The following is a 16,580-nucleotide window of genomic DNA, read 5'->3' as shown; positions in this document are numbered from 1 at the left end:
TTGTAGGCCCTGTAACATATATATATATATATACCTTAAAACAAACAGAGCCATTGCAGCAAAGTTTTAAATTTCTGATAACAATCCAATCAAGCAGAACCAATAATGTATTTTTCCACCTATTACACGACATGTTCGCCCCTTTTTGTAATGGATAATAAAACATGTTGGCGCCTTTGTGTAACGTATATAACAAACGCCGGCGCCCCAATCTTGTCTGCGACGTTTCAATCTCTTTCATGTCACTGCCATAATAATAATCATGAGTCGGCTCTTTCATGATGCTAAAAATGACCTCAACTCTGATGACACAAGTATCATCTACGATATACCCTTTTTTCGTGTAGTGGAGTTTACTAAGACGCATGAATTTACGCCAACACATGCCGTAACTAGCCCCCCGTGCTTTTTTTTGTTCTTGCGACCAGATGCTGATTTTGTCGAGTAGACAGGGATTAAGCACAACGATAAGTCCCTTGGGAAAAAATCGTGCTTTCCTACCGAGGATTATGGCAAAGCAAAAGAAGAAAGTGAAGAAACTAAAAAGAAGAGCAGCCAAAAACTATGCCATACAATTTTAAAGTACCAACGTAGAAAAAATCGTAGGTGTATGAGTTCAACTTGGAAAGTTTTCGATCTTCCATATATATCACCTGAGAAGAAGCAGAGACTTCTACTGTTACAGACGATGACATTGTTAGAATTACAACAACAACTTTGTTTGAACAAAAAAGTGAAATACAATAAGGGTGTTCATAAACTTTACACATGACACATATATTTTGATCGTCTTAGTGGGTATTGGTAATCTTCCAAAGTAAGTAGTTTCCAAAAAAAAAAAAAAAAAAATTGCCCCCCATGAGTTAACGTGACTCGATCGAAGTCTCCATCCTACAGAAAACCTTTGAAGTTGCAAAAACACCCACCTGATCAGCCCCCAATCTACACAAATACTTCTCCAACACCATACGTCTTTGCTGCATAAACTCCTCTTTCTAATACAGACTTATCCAGTCTTGGTGGTATTCAAATTCCTCTATAATCCTCCACTAAGGAATTTAATCTAGACATTACAAATTTTATACTGCTTATTACCAATCCTACATTTGATACCTTTGAACTCGTACGTAAAGATACGTCTATTTTGGGACATTGTACCTGCAGACAGGTCTTCCGTTACCCTTTTCTTGAGCAGATCTCCGACATTACCTGATGCCCACGCCAGTGAGATATGTGGACGAGGATCCTGTAATCAAAAATCAATCCTTTATTTACTTGTTACAATCAAAGCAGATAAACCAAGCACAGAGATGTTGATTATTTGTAATTTCATCAGAATAAGGTTCTATGGACCAGGTTGAAAGAAAAAAAGTATGATAGAATTCTGGAAGATTGTGAAACCTATAAATCTCATTGACGGACTGAATTTGCCTAGTTATCTGAAAGCAACTGAAACTTATAAGCTATTGCTCAAACAGGATAAGAAAGAGATATTTAAATTCACCAACTCTACTCCATACCTCGGCTAAACCACCTGCAATGACTTCCATTGCAAGAAAGGACCTTGTTTGTTCGTCATTGACAAAAACCTCCCACTTGCTAAAATCTATCCAATATCTGTTAAGCAATTAAAAACAAAGAAACTATGCTAAACAACCAGTACAAGTGGTAGACCTACAAAGTTTAAAAATATATGCAAGAGAAGACCTTACTATTTTGACGATGAAAATTTCTGACGCAGCATTGCCAAAAAGGAATCTATTTGGTGAACTCGGATAGGAACAGTTCTTCCCAAACTTATGTGGAACTCCCTTCCTAGAGCAACTTGTTCAAACTTTTGATTATCTTTGCATAGGATGCAAAGTGGGATGTCAACGTCAACAACATGGAGGTCAGGAACCACTTTCGCAATTCTGTTCAGAAATATTGCTTGGCTTTTCATTGGTGTAGGTGGTATATAAACTGTGAAACCAAATAACTCAGGATAATGAACACATGAAAAAGGTAAAAGTAACGAGTTTGGAGAAAAAATAAAAATAAAGGAAAAACACATTCACAAACAATAAACTAATTGTAAACAAGGAAAACAAATGTGTGGTATCCCAGGACAAGTAAATCCACAAAATATTCAGTATGAGATCACTGTAGTTTAAACTACATCCCAACCGGCAAAACCTTTCTTTATAAGAGCTCAACGTAGAAAGCAAGTCATAAGTGTTAGACTTTGGGTTGGTTTAGCAACAAATCAGGTTTAGCTAAGTTAATTTATGATTAGTTCTAATCTAAACTGGATTAAGTATATGTCGGATTAAGGAAAGATTAGAATTAAATATAGGAATTAGATTAGCTTAATGTTAGCTGAGGTGTCATGTTGACTAAGCATGACTCACCTAGTGAGGTGTCATCCAACTAATGATGGACAGGTTGGATGACACATAGATATCAAGTGATGACTAAGCCCTCTTCTATCCTCTTTCATATATATCCGGAATTTTGTGATTAGCCATTAATCTAGTAAGAGGAAATAGAAGTAGAAGCTAAGTCAATGAACCCTTAATTACTTGATGTTTTGTTTTCTTACTTCTGTACTTGTGTGAAATTGTGTATTATGTTGTTATGCTGCTATTGAGGATGCCTTATTCAGAAACGTAAAGTACAAGTTGTATTGATACATATTTATCATACTTAAATCAGAATTCCCTCTTATGATATTCATGTACCTAAATCAGAACATACCAGATGTTTAGAATGGAAAGAATGCCTATGGTGGTTTAACTTGTAGGATATGCTAATACTAGGGCTATGAATGTTTTCAGCATAAGGGTAATTTTATAGTCATGTTTAAGCATAATAAACGATGATTATGTAGCTGAAATTCCAACATTCTACTTCTATTTCCCCTAGTTACTTCATGTTCTTCAACTAGGGCATATACTTTTTTTGTTTTGATTTAGTTACACATGGAGTTTTCTATGTGTCGATTGTTCTACAGTTCATCATGGTCTTCCTGTTCAAGCTTAAGTTTGTTGGGTCGACAAATCTAGATATTCATGAACAGAAGAGCAGTTGAAGTTGATGAGTTCTAGTGGGAATGGTTGTGTACTGAATTTATTAGCAATATGGATGGAGTAACAGTGGAAAGTCTGAAACTATGGGCTGCAGAGTTATATAAGCAACTGTAAAGAAGTTACTAAAATCTATATTGATGAAGCATGTTTACCGTCATCACCTATTGTTTCTTAGGCAGCAAGTGACAGGCACCAAGAACATGAAGTGCAAGAAAAAGCTTCATTTGTTATTTCAAAGCCGGAAAATGGCAATGCTTTTGCGACGGATGTTTCATCTTTCTTTTTCGCTACAAGTTTGTAGAGATTGGTAACACTGGTTAGAGAACTGAGACAAATAACTCCGGAAACGCCCGTGTTAATAGTCATGTCATAGCATTTAAGTAGAGCTGAACATGGTTTCGGTTTTCCGTTGAGACAGGACCTAACCAAACCGATTAGGAAAAAACCGAACCAAACCATTTACTAATGGATTGGTTATGGTAAAATAAATTGGAAGTCGATGTTAATGGTTCGGTTTAGGTTTGACCTGAAAACCGAACCAAAAACCAATGGAAAACCGATAAGTATAGGACGTTGATTAAAATCAGATAGATTTAATCTACCCTGTCCATCTCACTCTTTGTAAACCTAAGTTCTACCGCTACCCCAGACGAGTTCATTTTTTCTCTTCTGAGATATTGTTCTCTTGGTGCTGATGTTGGAGGAACTATAACTCTGGTCTCACTGAGATATTGTTCTCTTGGTGCTGATGTTGGAGGAACTATAACTCTGTTTTGGGGAAGATTGAAAAAGCTTGATTATTTAGAGCATCTTGCAGACTAGGAAGGAAGAAGCACAAATACGGAACCCTCAAAACAGATCAAAGATAGCAATGAAGATCATTGAGACACAACAGATCAGAATGTTCCTAGGTTTCAGAGTCTGCTGATTGTTAGTCATATGGGTGGCTGATTCCTGAATGTATTTGACGTGAGTACTTCCCTGGTTCAGTGGGAGCAAAAGTTTTTCCTCTGTTCAGGATTTCCATGGGTTTACGGTAATCAATCGGAATCTGTAATATAATGAAGGCAAGGAAAGTCAGAGAGATGTCAGAGACAATACTGGTTGGCTCTTTGAGTTTTACTACGTACTATGGGAATCGCTCAATCGTGGCTTGTTGCTGTGTAGCATCCGAGTGTGGTCATTGAAGGGTTTTTTTCTCCATGTGACTTCCTCTACTCTGATGTCAGGTATTTCAGCTACAGTCACATTCAAGGTATGTTTTCTTTTGTGGTACAAATTTAGACTTCATATTATACTAACTATGTCGTTTAATTTTCAGTTTTCTGAAAATTTTAATTGTATGCAATCTGTACTTTTTCATTATTTGACTAAGCGTTGCCAAAGTGATGCTTTGAGAGTGATGAAAGAAATTTAATGAGAATAAGTGATAATTGTAGTAGTCTATGTAACTTATATCTTTTCCATGTGTCGCCAAAGTGATACTTGGGAGCTGATAAAAGCTACATATTTCGTTATGAAAGGACTATGTAAACTTGCGTTTTAGATTTTGTTCGTATGATGATACCCAAAGGTTAATCATACGTGTAACGTATGTAATGGAGCAAGATGATCCATTTATACATAGTAAATGATAGTTCAAAGACCCAAAGGTTTAAAGATTTCGTTGAGTACTATGTATAAGCTGATTAGTCTTGTTTTTTTTTGTTTGGACTTGGTATATCACAAGTTTACCCAAAGGTGAAGTTGTGGTTGTAGTCTGGAATCAGAATTTTGCTATCATGAAGTTTCAATGACGATTGTTAGTTATGATTTATAGTTATATGAAGTTTCATATGCTATTATTGTTAATATCATTCATATGGAATACATGCTATTTGTTTCCTCTGTATGTGTACAACTGTTTGACTGATAATAAGCATGTATGTTTTAGTTCGATGGTGATTCATTTCAGATAACTTTAGAGTGAATGTACCCAAAGGTAATTCATACTAGGAATAATCTTTGAAATGAATCATATTTCATACATTGTTTTTGATGCGTGTAAAAGTTTTTACTTAGTAATTTCAGATTCTTGTATCACGGGTTCACCCAAAGGTGAATTTGTGATGGTATTGAATTGTTCTAAAGTTTAAATGTGTATGGTTTTAAACTCCGAATACTGTGACAGGGGTTATGCCATCTTTTGGTAGAGATGATTACTACCTTGACAATGTAGTTCATGTCATCTAAACAGTGATGGTTATTGCTGTTGAAAGCAATTCATATTATCTGTAGATTCTGTACAAATAGTGATAAAGTATAAATAATGGCAGAACTCTAAGGAACAGTGGAAGTATGATAATTTTGTTTCTTATCATTTACACTTGTTCATGTTGTTTATATTTTATTGAGAACACTACAGAAAGTCGACATAGCTCATATTAAGTACAAGAAGTCGACATAGATCATATTGAGCACAGAAAGTCTCTTCGGAGACATCTCATAAAGAATCTGAGCTCGTTGTAGTCTCTTAATTGAGGCATTAGAGGATCTCTTTTGTAGATCATTTACTGTAGTCTCTTAACTGAGATATTAGTATAGATCATTTGTTGTAGTCTCTTAACAGAAACATTGGTAGATCTCTCAGTTGAGATCATAAATAACTTGCAGTAGTCTTTTAACGGAGACATTGGCAGATCTCAGTTAAGATCGAGACACTTACTGTAACCTCTTAATTGAGATATTGGTGTAGATTTCTTCGGAGATCATTAAGAATTTATTTTACTGTATAGTCTCTTAATTGAGACATTAGTGTAAATCCTAAGTTAAGATTATAAAGAAATCTCACAGTAGAGATATAAACAATTATTTCGAGACTAAAGAAGTTTTTTGATTAAGACTTAAAGAAGTCTCTCGAATGAGATACAATCTCAGTTGTAATAATAAAGATAAATAAGTCTCTTAAATGAGACATTGGCAGATCTTTTGAGATCATGGGAAAACCTCTAACATCGGATATAATGATCTCAGTTATGATTATAAAGAAGTCCCTTAATTGAGACGAATGATCTCTTCAGAGACCATTTAGAATATTTAAATTTGAAGTATACAAATCTTTGTAATAAAGATCAGTTAAATGCATAAATTTTAGCTCAGAATTGTTGTACGTCATAGTTTTCTGATTATGGAAATGGCGTATGTGATAGACACATTTTTGTGTCTAATTTGTCCCGATTCTATATATTGACAGTGCCCATTTTTGTACTTATTATGGTGTTTTATGTGTGTGTAGGTATTTTTGGCCAATAAACATTTTTGAAAAAATCAGCTCTAAAAGTTGATAAAGGCATCCAAAGGAAGCGATTTTGGCACCCACACTCTGGATGGGGGCACCCCCTCTTCAAAATTCAAATTATCAAAAATGGCGGGAAAACTTGGCAAACACGCTGTTGAATTTGGACGTGAATTTTCGGGCAGTTTCAAAGAGATTCAATGGCCGAAATTGGTTTGTATGAACTCTAGAAGACATTACAAGCCCAGTACAATCAATTGGACCCGGAAAATTGGGCAGGAATACCCGTGAGAAGCAAAGAAAGGGAAAACAGAGTACGTGTTCTCTGTTGGGTTTTTAGAATATTTTTGAGAGATTTCTGGAGGACTTTGACGCTGGATTAACATGTACATGGTCCTATTCAAGATTATGGAAGAGTTTGGTTGCTATTTTATAGCTAACAGCACGTGAAAAAGCTAAACAGAAGCGATTATCGTTTCAACTGCATGAGAAGAAGAAAAAGAATAATCGCATATTTAGTCGAGATTTATGGATCTGTTGGGCTATATAAGTGTTGGTTTACATCAAAGAAATTTTTTTAGAAAAGTTTAGAGAGAAATGGGAGAGAGTTCAGAGCCGAAACGAGGAAGATACCATTGATTGTTGCTGCTGCTGCTCCTGCTGTTCAAGGAGGAAGACGAAGAACGAAGAACAGACGCTTCTGGAGCGTCGTTCTTCAATAGTACCTACAGCAAAATAACTGTGTCGTTATTTTGCTGCAGTTCAGAAGTATCGTTTACAGGCAGTCTTATTCGAACATTGTAACAGTGACGCTGTAACATTTATACAGCGTTATAAAAATTCTGTTAAACACCATATCATCAATAAAAACATCTATTAAGCCATTTTGATCAAGTCTTTGATATGAGGAGCTAAACCCAATCCCAGGGGTGACAGAGGAAGCCATTCTCACAATAATTATGTGGTAATCTCTATTTTATTAATTTATGCAATATTTTTATATGATTAATTGCATTGATAAAAATGATTTAAATGGTTTTTATTAATCAACTGTGTTTTCCCTTGATAATGCATGCTAAGTTTTAGACTCTTGATGCATTATACTTGTGATTAACATTTGATATTTTGGAAAATCTGCTTTTCAATATTTAGAATCAACCCAATTATTTAAATTGCATAGTAAAAAAATATTAGATCACATAAGTATTGTTGAATGGTGGAATCTTAACCCCTATTTCTCCATAAAATTTTACGTCAGTTTGCTATTTTCCTAAATTTTATTTAAATCTAGAAATTTTGTTACCTTCAAAAGTCTGAAAAGAACCTTTTTACCACTATCTCTACAACCATTTGAAAATACATCAGTATGCATCTCCTAAATGGTGTGTAGGTCTTCATAGTCGATTGCTAACGTACTTTTATCTTGAGCCTGCAGTTTTCAGTAAAGAATTTGTTGCTAACCAAAGTGGGAGATGTTAGACTTTGTGTTGGTTTAGCAACAAATCAGGCTTAGCTAAGTTAATCTGTGACTGGTTCTAATCTAAACTGGATTAAGTATATGCCAGATTAAGGAAAGATTAGAGTTAAATATAGGAATTAGATTAGCTTAATGATAGACACATTTTTGTGACCGAGTTGTCCTCAATTTTCAGTGTTGTTGGTACTCGATTTTCTACTGATTATGGTGTTTTATGTGTTTGTAGGTATTTTTGGAAAATTCGGCTCGAAAAGTTGGTATAGGCACCCGGAGGACACATATTATTCGGACTCTCAGTTTTGGATAAGGGTCACTTAACTGATAAGGGTCACCCCAGGGATCCAACTGCTAATCGCACCCCATTACTGGTTAAGGGGGCTCCATCTTCTTCCTTGATTTGAAAAGAAAAATTGGAGGGAAATTTGGTTTCAACGATAAAGGATTTATTATCTTTAAGATAAGAATATCTTCTTGCCTTACAAACATGAAGTTTTGAAGAAAAAGGAAGTTATCTTGTATTAAACGAGCAAGATATCCTTAGAAGATTTTATCTTGGATTTTATTCTGCGAATTAAAGAAGATATGGGTTTAGTAAAGACATACATAGAATAAAGAGAAGGAAAAATTCTTGAAGATATTTTTAATTAAAAAGAAGAAGATTTTGGAGTTATGGAAGAATATATTTGAGTGATGTGTATTTGTGTGTATAAATAGAGAGCTAGAGAGCACATTTGGGGAGAGTTTTGGAGAGAAAAGAAAATCACTGCTTTAATAATTTTCTCACATTTTCATCATTTGTAAACCACTTTTTGAGCCATGAATAAATATTTTAAGTGTGTTTTCGACGTGATGAGCTAATCCCCAACACTGAGACGACGGAGGTAGACGAATTTCATACATGGGTAAAATTATTTAATTCTTTTAAGACTTTTGCATTAATTTTAATTGAAATATGATTTGAATTAATTGGTTGTCATTTAATTTTATGAGGTATGCTTAGCTTAAATATTTTGATACATAATGCTTAGGATTTACAACTAATCTTTTGAGAATCTACTTTGGAAAAATCAGAGTCCATGTTAATTTTATTTATTGAGCTTTAATTATTGAGAATAAATAAATTGAATCATATGTTATGAATTCGACGAAATCCTAGTCCCAGTAACTCTCTTCATCTTGTGACAATATTTTGTATATATTTTTCTTTTATTTTAGTTTAGTTTATTAATTCTTAAAATCAATCTCATCAAGTCCGAGTGAACGACAACTCTATTTACCACTATATAAAATTCAATCACTTAAAACTAGTGGAAAACAGCAATTCGGCGACCGTCAGGACACGTCCTAGATACGAGTTAAACGACCTGTTCTAGGGTTCTCTGAATGGGTTGTTTATAAAGCGTTTTTTAATTGCACGACCCTTATTGCGTGGGTCTCTGAACAGAGGCCGTTTCTTACAGTAACTAGATGTTAACCCGCAATACTGGTCGTAGATTTGAATTATAATATAAAAAAAATACAGATTCAGATCAGCTGAAATGTCTGAATTTGAATTAATCTTACTGGCATTTTAGTCAAACAGTCAAGTCAAGTTAAGTCAAACAGTCAAGTCATGTTAAGACAAACGACAGTCAAGTCAAATCAAAATGAAATTCAAATGCAACCTCAAATTTAATTGAAATTCAAATGCAACTCAAATTTAACTGATATTCAACTGCAACTTCAAATTTAACTGAAATTTATAATCAAACTGAGAATTTTAACATTCATTCATTTTATCCATTGGGTGTAAAACTACACGAAAAAGATGAACTACTGAGTTCAGTGAATACATGTCCAAGATAACTAAGTTCTGACAACAACATGCTAAACTAATAGACAACTGATGAAAAAACAAAATGATAATTCAGCTCCTCCTACGACAATGAACTTAATTAGCCAATCCTTCACAAATGATATCAAGTATAGCATCCATGTGTTATGTCCTTGGTTCACATGCGACTTCCTGCAAAGCAAATCAACAGTACAATGACTTTGTTCAGTTCATAATACACGGTAGAACAAAATAAGTTACTAGATATAGGTCATGTACAACAGTGTAAGGTAATTTGACAGACATTCTAGCAATGGATAGTAGCTGAAAGAACATGTGTGAGGTATTTTGACATATAGGTCATGTAGATAACAATTGGCTCATTAATTGTAGGGATCAAACCATAATCATTTCCATTCTACCAGACTAATCAAGACCACAAAAATAATTCACATCACTTGAACAACTTATACAATCCAAGCAAAACTCATTGTAATATACAATGATAAACTCAGCTTACTTTCCAATCCACCACTCAGCTTACTTTCCAATCCACCCATAGCTGCTATTTCAATTTCCCATTTCCCTGAACTACTACAACCAGATTCAACAACCTCATCATTAACAGTACTAAAAACTTATTTCCTGCATCATTTCCATACATACAAATTCTCTGTGACTCAACCATAACTTTAAACTACAAACATGACCATAACCTAATCTAGGTCACGTGTGAGGTAAGATTCAGTATGCTATTTGACCCAAATAAGTACCTAGTTGTCAAGGTTCTGATTATACAATGCCTTTAAGATGCACAGGAAAACTCAGAATCAGAGGTTCAAGGTTTGTTGTCAACTCACATGTGCGCAGGGGAGCTACATGATTTCCACCAGTTGAATTATAAGGTGTTGGTCAAGTTCATTCACGTACGTGTATCCTCATTTCTTGTTCCCTTGAAAAGATAACCAATTGTAGAAAATGAAATTAAAACGAAATTAAAAGATCTAACATAACAAATATGGAATCTACTAGAAGATACATGTAAGAAGAAATATAATGAAACCTTACCTGAGCTTCTCCATCCAATACTCATCATCTCCAACAGTTGTGTCAAAATTGACGGAGCTTCATTCTCATTTGTTATAAAGCCCCTATCATGAGTTCCAAGCACCTATGAAGAAGTAAACAAAAACATTTATCTAGCTAGTAATTGACAAGTTTTTTTTTTCAAACTGCAATATGAATCCGTGAGTTCAGAACAATACGCAAGTCCTAGTTAGCTAATAAGAAAACACTTTCCCTAGTGTCACTCTTTAGAGCAGCTTTAGCTGAACTCATGTTACACCGTACACTTTCTCTAGATGCAGAGCCAGACACAAGATACTTAGCCAAAGCATACAGATAGGGGCGTAGAGTAAACATGTGAATAATCAGGTGCACTCACCAATATGCAAGTTTCTTGCCTAGACTAAATATACAAAAATAAGTAAAAGAATACCCTTCTTTCAGAGTCAAAATAGTCGTGTGAGTAGCATCTTCAAGCCCCATATCATCAGTATACATACAATGAGAGGAAAACTTAAACAACTTAGCAAGGCTTGGATCCACGTGATGCTTGTAAAAAAAATTCGCAATTAACCATAAGACCATAAAAATACATTATGCTAGTCAAAAATACTGTAATCCATTAGAGCAATTGCTCTATGCGATTTCAAACTTCAAATCTAAATTGACTTAAAACTCCAATAGTTAACGAAGTTGAGTAGGTTTCTGAATAATTTCTTACCTAGATTGAGTAAACTCTTGCATGACAGCAGCAGTTTCTCAGACAATTTGTGTAATAAATATTGGTTCCTACACAACCAGAATACAATGAAGTTAAAATATTTCCATAAGTACTGTAACTAAAACAGGGTAAGTAGAAATTAGTGTTTGAAGGAAAGAGAAAAACACAAAATGCTATAAGATGCATTTTCTTGTCAAAAGACGGTTCTAACAACACAAAAGTAATGACAAGAAAACCACACATCAAGGATGTATCAGTACTTGTATAATCTGTAATACTGTTGTGCCTGCTTCCTACTTTTATGAACCAAAACTCTAGAATCGTGACCCATCCCTGAAACCAAAACAGAATGTACTTAGGCAAGAAAGAGCATTTGATTACAGCATATTGAAGATAGTAAAGAAACATACAAACATTCTCTGTTGAAAGTATAATTGTGCTCTGTTATAAGCATACATGAGACTCCCAAAAGACTAGCTATGGCAACTCCTGCAGTACCCTGTAAAAATGTATTACCAAGTCAGATCAAAGATGAATTAAGGATCAAAGATACCAAAGCTAACACGAGGACACCCCCAAACCGACCTCTCCTCATATCATATACTTGTCTACAAGAAAAGTACTTTGAAAGATTAACAAAGTAACACAGAAACCTAGTCAACTTGGATTAAAAATCATCATTCTAAGTCATATTGGAACTAAGAATAACATCATACATAATCAAATACTAATATACGTACAACCACTGAAGTATTCATTTTATAACTATCATGTTGTTAGAAAAGAAATCATGTTACATTTGACATCAACCAAAACAAAATAACTTCGAAGAAAACAGAACGTGCTTGTACATTAACATCACCAAACCAGTAATCCTTTCACATGAATTGAGACAAAATCAATTAAAATTAAACATATTACTTCATTACCTAGACCCTAATATATGATCAGTAGACTAAATCTAAACAAACAAACCCCAACTTCAGTATCATAAAAACAACTAACACCACCCAAATACCAAAATCAGATAAAACTTTTACCTGATGAAGATGTTCCTATAAGTTAGTTGTCTGACAGAAATCAAACAACAAATACCTGAAATCAAACAAATACAAATAATGGTTAAAACCCAATGAAGACAGCCAACCAAAAAGAAAATCAAGTTGAAAGAAAAGAAAAAAAAAATAAAACTCAAATGTTGTACCTGATGAAATTTGTAAAATCAAACCCTAATAACCGCACCAAATTGAGAAATCAACCTGAAATCAACAAATAATCAAAAAAAGATTAAAACCCAATGAAGAGAATCAACCAAATCAACAAAAAGAAAATAAAAAAAAATTAAAACTTAAATTTTGTACCTGTGCAGTTTGCAAAATCAATCCCTCATAACCACACCAAATTGAGAAATCAACCTGAAATCAACTAATAATTGAAAAATGATTAAAACCCAGTGAATAGAATCAACCAAATCAACAAATAAAGTTATAAGAAAATAAAATAAACAGAACTTTAATTGAAACCTAACTGTACCTGATGTTGTTTGAAAAATCAAACCCTAACTTCACAAGATTCATTGATGTGGAAGGTTTATCGAGTATCTATTAGATTTTCAGATGAACAAATTCATGGTGGACTCTGGTTCATGGTGGTGTTCGTAGAGAAGGCATTTTCTGCTGCGACTATAGGGTTTGGGTGAAGTGAACGAAGTGAAGAGAGAGAAAGATAACAAGATATATATAGGCTCAGAAACTACCAGATTTAAATCGCTGGCTGAGGGTCGTCGAACCGGTAGTTCCATGATGGCAAAATAGTAAATAAAATTTCTAATTCAGAGACAGCTTATTAAGTTCTCGGAATTTTTCCGTGTTTTTACCAAACCAGAGACGGCTATCTTTGGTCAACGATCTAAGTACAGTCAATGAGGGTCTCTGATGTGGGTTGCTAAATACCCATTTTCCACTAGTGTAATGTTAGTTGAGGTGTCATGTTGACTAAGCATGACTCACCTAGTGAGGTGTCATCCAACTAATGATGGACAGGTTGGACGACACATAGCTATCAAGTGATGACTACGTCCTCTTCTAGCCTCTTTCATATATATTCAGAATTTTCTGATTAGCCATTAATATAGTAAGAGGAAATAGAAATAGAAGCTAAGTCATTGAACCCTTAATTACTTTGATGGTTTTTTTTTCTTACTTCTATACTTGTATGCAATTGTGTATTATGTTGTTATGCTGCTATTGAGGATGCCTTATTCAGAAACGCAAAGAGTACAAGTTGTATTGATACATATTTATCATACTTAAATCAGAACTCCCTCTTATGATATGCATGTACCTAAATCAGAACATACCAGATGTTTAGAACGGAAAGAATGCCTTGTTTATGGTGGTTTAACTTGTAGGATATGCTAATACTAGGGCTATGAATGTTTTCAGCATAAAAATAATTTTATAGACATGTTTAAACGTGATAAATAATGATTATGTAGCTGAAATTCCAACAATAAGGTCATCAATGGGTTATATAGCTGCTGCAAGTTTATCCTATACCCAATAAAGATGTACTATCTAGTAAGCCCTTTCTTCCCATTAAACAAAAGATTGGTACGCACAAATCGCTGTAAATAAAATAAAATTTTGAACCTAAACTAAAGAGTGCGACTCCCAACATGGTGCAAACCCAAATGATGCATTTCTTTAGCGCCCCAAACTGTTTCAGCACCATAATTTTATCTAATGTTCAAATCAGAATCAGGGTAGAAAGCCAGTTTTGTCGAGCTCAAACTAGCAATTGCATGCTTAATAATGTCTGTTGATTTAGAAGAATAAGCCAACACTTTCACCACTACAAATAATAGCTTACTAGAAAAACACCAACTTTCAACAATTAATTTGAACTACTCCACCTACTGATGAATCCAGGGCTTGTCAAAAGAACGAGTAAAGCGTAGAATCCTTATGGATCAAGAGTTTTTCGAATTGGATGGCACCATAAATAGCGTCTAACAAATCATATATTGTGGTTTAGTAAAACATATTTCAATTTTGACTAGAAGTGAACCAAAAACAGTGCTAAAGACAAGAACGATAAATTTAAGCGGTAAAGAAAGAAGAAGAACACCTGGGATAAAAACATGAAGAGCATAATTTCCTTGAATATGTGGAAAGCTCCTCACTCGGCTTCCTTGACCAATCTCCATATAATCTCAAAATCAATAAATAAGATACTTCAGACAAATTAATACATAAACCATTTGTTAGGTCCAGACGTCCAGAAAAAACAATGGATATGACTTATTAATTTGGGCTTTTACCTAGAGGGTTTGGAGAGTTGAGTAGAGATGGTGGAGGTGGTGGAACACGAACTGGTTCTGATTTTAAATCTTCAGAATTTAAATTATGATGAAAACTAGGGCTTGTTGAGGTGAGGCATCTGGGTCTGAGGAAGAAGAAGAATCGTCCCCATAGGTTGCTATCAGAGCTTCCATCCTTCATGCCGTAATTTCTGCTCCTCTCTTTTATAACTATCAGAGATACGACAACAGCAGGGCCGTCATCTTTTCCCAAACAGCATCATACAATCAATTACCAACAAATGTATAGTAATAGGAGGTCCACTGTCAGGTTGTTGAAACAATTACTGCGAGGTGACATGAAAACAACAGCAATGTGTCTCCACTGCACCAACCAAACCCTAAAATTGTATGACAACTTCAAATTTCACTGTATACAAAAGAGCAATAAAATGTAAGCACCAGGAAAACAAAAGGAAGGTGAAGTTATCATTCTCGAAACAAATACAAAAAGCTACATCTAAATTGTTGAAACCATTAGTTATTTTAACAATGTTACAGTTCATTGAGTTTATCTTCGGATTGATTTCTTTATTTTTGGACTTATTTTGTGTGGGGAATATTCTCACCTACCATATGCAATTGTACATAGTATAGGGAGATAAACATGACCTTGGTAGTGGTTGCATACCTAAACATTCTAGCAATTGTAAGAAGTGATGTACTTCCATTGTTTATTGGTGAATCTCATGCCCTGGTTTTAGACTTTCTCATGCGCTACTTTTAGACTTTACCGCACTCTTCAGTAAAAACTCTTTACAAACCTTGCCTAAGAGGCCGATGAACTAATCAATTGTAACACATCAAAATGGTGTGAGCTCCTTATTGGCAGAACAGACATGGTCTGGAGGGGTTTTAAATGATTCAGATGAGTGTGCCATCAGATGACCTTTACGTTCATGTGATGATTCGACACTCGAAACTAATCAACAAAATCTTATATAAACGAGAAAACTAATCACTATAAGTACCTAGGATGATTACCCTGTACCTGTTGGGATTGTGATCTGGTGCTTCTAGTCCATTAAAAGGGACTTTCTTCTGCTCTTCGTTCTCCTTCGGAATCGAGATAGTTGGCTGTAAGAAAAGAAAATAGAGAGTTTAACACAAGGCAGAAGAACAAGAAATGTATTTCTAAGTTTAAATTACAAATAAGATACTGAGAAATGAGGAAGAATTACAAGACGATGAACTGATGGGTAATTATAGAACAATATGCCCCAATCAGTACCACTCCACACAGTTCTATTTCTTCTAGTTCCTACCTCTTGGACAAAATCCCAAGAGTTAATTAGACGTGTTCAATTCCAAACCTTGGGAGCAATGCAATGGTGACCCTATTGGTCCTACTGGTAATTATACCGATGCTAATACTAAGCTGATTTCAGAAGATAAAGATGGTACAAGGGATAGACTATTGTTCTCTGGTTCTGTCATTTTAGGTGTTGCAGTATGGTATTGGGGTCTATTCTTGGTTTACTTTGTAGAAAAGAAAAATGACAAAAAATAACAAGTTGTAACTGAACAAAGGGATAATTGATAGCACATCTGAATCTTCATCTCCTTCCTCTCCTAGAGTATTTGTTAATCTTCACAATGATCCGAATATGAGTTATTTCTTAGATGGTGATTGTATTCTTCCCCAAACTCAATCTCAAGATGAAAATGATGGATTTTACCGACCACAACCGGAGGAAGAGCATTTAGGTTATCAAGTATAATTCAAACTTAGATAATGTTGGTTTAATTTCTCCAAACTTTCAAAAAAATGAAATTTTTTATGTAGATTTGGGCCAGTTCG

The 16,580-nt window shown here is 34.5% G+C and overlaps 2 long non-coding RNA genes and 1 pseudogene across 2 annotated transcripts; all 3 read right to left on the bottom strand.

Annotated features, from left to right (window-relative positions):
• Positions 1 to 992: 992 nt before the first annotated feature.
• On the bottom strand, positions 993 to 16,216 carry LOC113329193 (annotated as a pseudogene).
• LOC113329040 lies at positions 9,541 to 11,480 on the bottom strand. The gene is made up of 4 exons (XR_003349711.1): positions 11,419 to 11,480; positions 10,701 to 10,803; positions 10,493 to 10,584; positions 9,541 to 9,824 (listed from the first exon to the last, which is right to left on the bottom strand). It is a non-coding gene; the product is annotated as an uncharacterized LOC113329040 (long non-coding RNA).
• On the bottom strand, positions 12,458 to 12,843 carry LOC113329041. The gene is made up of 3 exons (XR_003349712.1): positions 12,780 to 12,843; positions 12,623 to 12,677; positions 12,458 to 12,513 (listed from the first exon to the last, which is right to left on the bottom strand). It is a non-coding gene; the product is annotated as an uncharacterized LOC113329041 (long non-coding RNA).
• Positions 16,217 to 16,580: the final 364 nt, after the last annotated feature.

This window comes from Papaver somniferum, unplaced genomic scaffold (assembly GCF_003573695.1).
Source record: "Papaver somniferum cultivar HN1 unplaced genomic scaffold, ASM357369v1 unplaced-scaffold_115, whole genome shotgun sequence".
In the NCBI taxonomy this organism is placed as follows: Eukaryota; Viridiplantae; Streptophyta; class Magnoliopsida; order Ranunculales; family Papaveraceae; genus Papaver; species Papaver somniferum.
The sequence above is the reverse complement of the archived record's forward strand: the minus strand, read 5'-3'. Positions and strand labels throughout refer to the sequence as shown.